This window comes from Pan paniscus, chromosome 10 (genome assembly GCF_029289425.2).
Source record: "Pan paniscus chromosome 10, NHGRI_mPanPan1-v2.0_pri, whole genome shotgun sequence".
NCBI lineage: Eukaryota > Metazoa > Chordata > Mammalia > Primates > Hominidae > Pan > Pan paniscus.
In genome coordinates, this window is record NC_073259.2 from 5,608,349 (window position 1) to 5,616,453 (window position 8,105).

At 54.3% G+C, this 8,105-nt stretch overlaps 1 protein-coding gene across 6 annotated transcripts in view; it reads left to right on the forward strand.

Annotated features, from left to right (window-relative positions):
• IQSEC3 (IQ motif and Sec7 domain ArfGEF 3) overlaps nucleotides 1–8,105 on the forward strand; it is a 107,547-nt gene that overhangs the window by 55,340 nt on the left and 44,102 nt on the right. The window lies entirely within an intron of this gene.

Consider the following 8,105-nt stretch of genomic DNA (forward strand, 5'->3'; position numbering starts at 1 on the left):
CTTGTTCCTCATTATATTCTCAGTGCTTAATGCAGTGCCTGGCGAAGAAGCTGCTGGAAGGATAAGAAACGGGAAATGATCACTTAGTGACATAAAGGGGGATGGGATGGGTATACAGCATGGCGCCAGGAACTGACTCTGCCTTAGGTCTCTTTGAGATCTAACACTTGATATTCCAACCCAGTGATTCCGCCAGCCACACTGAATCCTGTGTTCCATGGCCTGGGAGGGGTGTTGGACAATCTTAGCTCCCCCAGCCCACCAACCCGCCAAGCCTCCTCTGTCAGCCAGTCCAGATCCCCAGGACTGTTTTCCTTGGCTGTTCTCCTTCCTTCGCCTCTGCTCTAGCCCCAAGCCCCACTGATGCTGCCTCTTAACAGTTCCCGAATCCCACCCTCTCTTGCCTTCCCCACTGCCCCTGCCCCAGGAGGCCAGGCCATCCTTCCTCTTGCCTGCACGCTGGGAGACCTCCTGTGCTTCCCCTTCTTTGAGCTCTGTCCCTTCCAACCTCACCTCCACATTGCAGCTGAGTCATCTTCCTAAAGTGCACCTCTGACCGCGCTGATCCTCGGGAAAGCCTCTGATGGCTCCTCACGGTGTGCAGGACAGAGGCCTCTCCAGGCTCCCTGCCACAGTCCCAGCCCCATGGGGGTTCCAGCCGTTCCTATTTGCTGTCCCGAATCTCAAGCCACCCTCACCTCTGGGCTTTCGTGTGGCTTTGTTTCCTCTCCTGGGGATACTCCTCACCTGTCCCCGACCCCATCTGCTGCATCTGGAAGACTTCTGCTCATACTTCAGGTCACAGCCGAGGCCCGTGCTTTTACCCATTGCCTGTTGCCTCCTCTGTGCTGTCTAGGAGTGGGAGTTGTTCCACTCAGCAGCATGGACGATGTTGTTCTCAGGGCTGTGTGGAGTTGAGCAGGTGGTGCTCGGGACACCTCCAGCGTGCTGCATAGCCCACGTGAAGAGCCAGCGCTCCTGGAGCTGTGCCCTGGGAATTGTCCTGTCCTTGCCCATCTTTGCCGCCCTGCACCTTGCACAGTCTTGGGCACCTAGGAACTGCTCAGCAGGGAAGGAACATAGGAATGAAGGCACAAGTGAATGAGCGAACGAGGCCTACCCTCCAGCTTCCTGTTCTCCCTGCTGGCCCCTTCCCCAGCACCTGTCACAAGTCGCACAGCAAGACGGTCCTCCTGCCAGCTCTTCTCCCCTTCTCCCTCTGCCTTCGACCCTCTCACCCCACCCCAGCAGTCCTGGGGGATACAACCTAGGGCGGGCCAAGGAGTGAGCATGCAGGTCCCTTTGGGGAGCCCTTTAGGAAATAGAGGGCCTAGGTGTCATTTTGAAATTCCTCCAAGCCCTCTAGGGAGTTTGTGTCCTGTTGCAGAGCGACTGGAGCCCTTCTTAGCCATCTGAATTGCAGAGCCCTCTGGGCTGCTCAGGCCAGAGGGCTGTGGAGCTGCAGTCAGTAGGATCTGGGCCCCGCTCCCCGAGCCGGGTCCTGGACAGAAGCCATGTTCTGCTGGAGAGCAGCCCCTCCCCACAGATCCCCATACCCCAAGCCTCACTATGGGGCACCTCTTCAGGAAGATGTGGTGGCTATGTTTCTAAGTCACTTTCCCTCTTTGCATCTTGGTTTCCTCATGTGTGAACCAAAGGTTGTACCAGAGGGCCTCCTGGCCCCTTCCCACGCTGAAGGTGAGATTTCTACCATGGGCACAGAGGGCACCAGGGCACCAGCCTACAGAGGACAGTGGTGAGGACAGGGCACTCCATGGGTTGTCCCTCTCCCCGGTTCATTCAGTTCAGGGAACAGCACTGCACAGCTGCTCTGTCCCAGGCCCTGTGCTAGGCCTGGAGACACGATGATGCAAAAGATACAGGCCTAGTCATCAGGGTGCCCACAGCCCAGTGGTGGGCAGACACGGGGCCAGCACCAGTGTTACTACCTGAGCACTAGCTCTGTGTCAGGCCCAGGCTAACGGTTGCCATGTGTTATCTCCCCGGGTCTGCACAAGGTCCCCGTGAGATTGGCACCATTACCGTCCCATTTCTGGAATGGGAAGATTAAGGCTGAGTGATGTTAAGTAACTTGCCCAAGGACACAGTCCTAGGAAGTAATGCAGCCAAGACATGGACTCCACAGCCCATGGTTTTGACCCTGTACCTTCCACCATCTCTTGGCATTACAGTGAGGAACAGGCCCCATGGAAGTGGCACACAGGGTCTGTGGAGCATGAGGAGGGCAGGCAGCCCAACCTGGGATCAGAGCCAGCTCCTGGGGCAGCCCCACTAGAGGGTCTCATGACCTCACTACTAGCTGAGCCATAGCGTGTCCCCCATGCCTACCTGGCTGCCTACTCCCAGGCAGGCCTCAACGCCCCGCGTGTCAAACACTTGCTGTATTCCAGACAGCAGGCTGGCAGGAGGGCACACAGAGCAGGCATGAGTCCCCTGCCTTGCAGGAGGCCACAGCCCTGCCCAGCACAGACCCAAGGCTCCTGTGGGCCTCTCTGAACACCCCCAAAGCACCAGCTTCCCCAGTCTCTCTGCTCCTCAGCCTCACACCCGGGCTCGCCAGGCCAAGTTCTGGAGGCTCACAACATGCTGTGCTTTCATGGTCTCAACTGGGAAGTCTTGGATGGGAACAAACCCTTGGAAGCCCCCCACACCTCCCCGCGATCCTCAGCACTGTGCCCCCCAGCTAGCGGCTCTTCCTCCCCACACCTGGCCCCCGCTCCTCAGCACCGTGCCCCCCAGCTAGCGGCTCTTCCTCCCCACCCTCTGGCTTGGCCGCCATCTTTCAGCGGCCTCTTCAGGCTCAGCTGCCACAGCAACCTGAAAAAAGGGAGCACGTTCTAATTAACACTGAGAGGCTCATTAGAGAGACAGAGGCCCCCGCGCCCCTGCCGCTGCTTCTTCTGGCAGAAGCTGAGAAATTGCTCTCTTGGGAGGAGGCGAGGCCATCATTCCTCCTGGTTCCTGGGGTTTAGAGGGAAGTGAGCAGAGCTGCTCCCTGGCCTGCAGGCCCAGAGACCCCCCCACTCCCTGGGGCTGCCTCCCCTCCCGCACCTCTCTCTGCTCTCTGACCTGGCCCTGGTTCAGAACGGGATTGGGGTAGATGGGACGGCCTCGCTGTCGTGGATGGAGCTGACCTGGGCCATTACTGAGTCCTCAGGTCCTGCCAGGATGCCAGGGTGGGAGGAAGGATGGAGTGCTGGGTTCCAAGCCCCGGCCTGGACAAGAGTCTGGAATTTGATTTCCCTGGGGTCACAAGAGAGAATTCAGTTTAGTTCATGTCTGCAAACACTTATTCAGCCTCAGCCACAGGTCTGGCACAGCACTGGGCACAAGAGATGCAGAGACAGATGTCTTGCCTGTGATGGACAGTCCGCAGCGAGAGCTCTGAGCAGGGGGTGGCACTGAGCATTGAGGGTGGGAAGGTGTAGGGGACAGTGCAGGTTGGGGGCCTGGCAGGCCCAACTCTGGGATCAGTGGGAGTTGGTTGATAAATGGGTTAGGACACACGATGGTGAGCCCGGAACTGAATTCCAGTGTTATTCAGGGAGCAGTTGCTCCATGCCAGTTAAGGTGCTCGGTGCTGGACAGGATGACTAAGACATATTTGATGCCGTGAATAACTTATGCTCTGTTGGAGCCTGGGGGAGGGAAAGGGAGGGAAAGATGGGTTGGAGAAATGCCACAAAGATTAGTGGAGGAGACTGAGTGTCAAAGAGAAATTGGGGCCCGAGGCAGGGAGACCCCGTCTGTTCGGGGCATTGGGAGGGCTGCATGGAGGAGGCACATTTGAGATAGGTCTTGAAGAAGAGGACATTTCTACCTGGAGGAAAGGGGAGGCTGGGAGTTGAGGTTGGGGAGAGCATTGCAGTCTGGGAGAGAACACAAATGAGTCCCCAAGCAGGGAGCCTCGTGGGGGCAGTCGGGGGAGAGCAGGCAGGAGCTGCTGAGCAATGTGGACTTTGTGGAGTAGGACTTTGTGGCCCAGCCAGATTGTTAGGGTTGGAAAACCAGGAAGAAGTGTTTTTATCTGTTTGGGGCAATGGTTCTCAAACAAAGAAAAGCCTGTGTTGACACCTGCTGTCTGAGAGCTTGGGTCTGGTTCTGCAGTGTGAGGTGATGGTGGGAGTAAGAAGGACACAGAGATAGTAAGGATGCTGCTGGCGTGGTCCAAGTGGGAAGAAAAAGAGCCCTACATGGTGACATTCTGGAAGGATATCATGGATGATTGCAAAAGGTATAGGGGTGGGGGGTCCCAGGAGCTACAGGAGGCTGACAAACACAGTGGACAGGGCAAATGAAAACCCCAGGACAAGGCAAGTTTCCCAGGCTGGGTGCTTGTCAGGCCAATAAGGAAGTCAACAAGAGCTGGTTTGGGTGAGGTAGGGAAAACAGTGGCATAGCCTAGATGGACAGAGGATACACAGGCTGCTGGAAATGTGGGTCTAGGATCCAGGCTAGGAATGGAGGCTTGAGAGTCATTCCCATCATTGTCACTGTCACCATTAAGCAGCTACCACTTATGAAGCTCCTGCTCTCTGCTGGGTGCTCCATGAAATAATTTAATCCTCACAAGAAGATACAGGGTCAGCAGGATAAACCCCACTTAATAGATATGAAAACTGAGAGTCAAAGATGTTAAATTCATCCAAGTCCAATCAGCCGGGATCTGGGGCTGGCCATTCCCCTTACTTGCCACTTGCTCACCGGCCCATCAAAGTAGAAGTTAAGAGAGTGGACTGGGTCCTCAGAGGGAAGGCAGACAGGGATGAGAAGGTATCCACCTGGGGAGCACGTTTACAGTGACCTGGAAGCCTCTGCCTGACACAGCTCCCTTCTTAATTCATTGTTAATTATCACCCGTCACGGGCTCCTCTGACGATGTCCAACACAGAAGCCGTGGATGATGTCCAGAGTGTACGGGGAAAATTAAAACGTGTGGAGACTGGCAGTGGCACCCATGTGACTCGTAATCAGCGCACGTAGGGGTTTTGTGGCCAGAATACAGGATTAAGGGGTTGTAGGGAGACAGGACAACCAGGATAGACTGAGTCATGAGCACTGGGGAGAGTTGCAGAAAGGAGCCGGGAGGGAGGCTGAGGAGGCCCCTGGGGCTGAGTGACAAGCCCCAGATCTGCCTCTTCCTTGCTGGTTGGCCTTGGATGAGTTTAACATCTCTCGCCCTTGACTGAGATGGGAGGCAGCAGGACCCAGAGCACAGGGCTCAGGGCAGGGTTGGGTCAGCATCTGGCCTTTGCTCCTGGAGTGAGGCAGAGGTTAGTGTTCTGGAGGTTCAGTGTAAAATAGGAAGAAAGGGAACAGGCTAGGGCAGGGTTGGGTCAGTATCTGGCATTTGCTCCTGGAGTGAGGCAGAGGTTAGTGTTCTGGAGGTTCAGTGTAAAATAGGAAGAAAGGGAACAGGCTAGTGCCCCAGCGGCAGTGGAGTCAGCAGTTACGCTGTAGCCTGGGGAGATCTGGGGAGATCTGTGGCCAGGTGCAAAGCTGCAGATAGGACAAAGGAAATGGGAGTAAAAAGAGCATGTGTAGGGTGAGCTGAACACACAAAGGAGGCAGGAGCGGGAGAGCGTCTGCTATGAGTCAGATTAGGAAGGTTTTTGAGAGTCACAAATATAACTTTGGAATTAATTTGTCCAATACACACTCATTGAAGGCCCACTATGTGCTGGGCACTGTCCAAGCATTGGAGGAGATAGCAGTGGCCACGGCAGGTGAAATCTGCCCTCGTGGGACTTGATGTCTAGTGGAGGATGTGATGGGACAGATGCAAGAATTTAAAATCTGGTTTTCTTTCCTGCTTGGGTGAAGCATAGACATTGCCCAGTAGTACACGGAGTCTCCTAGGGTTATGTCAGCTGGTCTTCTGCCTTCAAGCAGGATGATACCATGCCAAGGGCATGGACCCCATCACCATTTTGGAAGCATCTCAAGCAATGGATTTCATACCTTCCCTGTGTTGCCAACAGCATCTCGTGCTGCAAAAGGATGCTCTTGGGCCTGGGGTTTTCCTAGAAGTATAAATAGGCCAGACGGGAAAGAAATGTGAAATCTGGCCGGGCGCGGTGGCCCACGCCTGTAATCCCAGCACTTTGGGAGGCCAAGGTGGGCGGATCACTGAGGTGCCAGGAGTTCAGGTCCAGCCTGGCCAACATAGCAAAACTCTGTCTCTACTAAAAAAAATACAAAAGTTAGCCAGGCACAGTGGCACATGCCTGTAATCCCAGCACTTTGGGAGGCCAAGGTGGGGTATAAATAGGCCAGACGGGAAAGAAATGTGAAATCTGGCCGGGCACGGTGGCTTATGCCTATAATCCCAGCACTCTGGGAGGCCAAGGTGGGCGGATCACCAAGGCACCAGGAGTTCAAGTCCAGCCTGGCAAACATGGCAAAACCCTGTCTCTACTTAAAAAAATACAAAAATTAGCCAGGCACAGTGGCGCACACCTGTAATCCCAGCTACTCGGGAGGCTGAGGCAGGAGAATCGCTTGAACCCAGGAGGCGGAGGTTATGGTGAGCCGAGATCGTGCCACTGCACTCCAGCCTGGGTGACAGAGCGGGACTCCATCTCAAAAAAAAAAAAAAAGAAATGTGAAATCTGTCAGTTTCTCATGGTGCTTGAATAGGGTTGACAGACAGAAATTGAGAGAAAAGGAGACATTTTAGTGATCAGTTCCCCTTCCTCTCTACATTTCCCCTTGGGGAAGGACTTTCCTGCCTGAGCCAAAGCCAAGTCCCTATTCCAGGCCTCAGGGAATGTGTCAAAGTTCAGCAGGGAGAATGAGCCAAGCTACATTATTTCTGCAGGAGCAGGAACAGAATGCCTCAGAGGCAAGTATCTGTGTCTTTTATGGGTGCATGAGGTCATACCTAGTAAAGATCAAGTGGGGAAGTGTCCAGTTCGTACTGTGGGCAGAATTCTCAGATGGCCCCCAAGTCCCCTTCATGCTAGTGTACACATCCTATATAATCCCCTTCCCTTGAGTATGGGCAGGATGAGTGAATGTGATGGGACATCACTCCGATGATTAGGTTACCAATTGGTTGATTTTGAGTTAATAAAAAGAAACATCACCCAGGGTGGGTCTGAGCTAATCAGGTCAGCCCTATAAATGAAGCTGAAGCCCCAGACAGACACTGTGCCGTTAGCCTTGAAGGACCGAGCTATCAGGTTATGAAGCGGGCCACATGGTAGGGGACAGCAGGCAACCTCTAGTGACTGAGGGCCTAAGTCCTGTGATTACAAGGAATTGAATTGTGCCAACAAGAGTAAGCTCAAAGGAGGACCCCACACCTTAGATGATATTGCAGCCCTGACTGATATCTTGGTTTCAGCCTGGTGAGATCCCGAGCAGATAACCCAGATGAGCTGTGCCCAGACTAGATTCACAGAGCTGCATGAGAAATAAACAGGTGCTACTTTAAGTGGCTGGATTTGTGGTCATGTGTTACACAGCAATAGATGAGGAATACACTTGGTGTGGTTTAGAGCACCTTGAAGACCCCTCCAATAGGGGGATTGTGATAGCACTGGGAGCTTCCTCCTGCTCAGGGCCTTGTCCCTCATGAAATGCAAGTAACTTTGGGAGAAGCCATATAGGAAGGCTTAGTCGCCATTTACACATTAATCTGCATGAGTTCCAACGTTCTCCAAGGGTAGAGTTGGATGTTGGGGGAGACAGAATGATGTCCCCAGGTTTGGGAATGGGGAATGGGAATGGCCAGGCTGGAAGCACTGGAGGCAAGCACTAAGGATGTCTCATTTTATCTGGGATTGTCCTTGGGGATTGGGGTTGAATCCACAAGGTCTCCTGAGCTAAGAGGCTACCTCTGCTAGCGTGGAATGGGGCACCCATCACACCCTGCAGGGAGGGAGCAGAGGGCACGGCTGGGCTGTGGGAGGCAGGCATTCATTCTGGCTGCAGCCTTTGGGGGCTCCAGTGGAGCAGGAAGCAGGTTGAAGTGTTGTGCTGAGGGATGAAGTATGGCCTTTCTATCTGTACCCTCGCCATCCATGATCCCTGGAGAACAATCTGTACCCTCCCCACCCATGATCCCTGGAGAACATGGG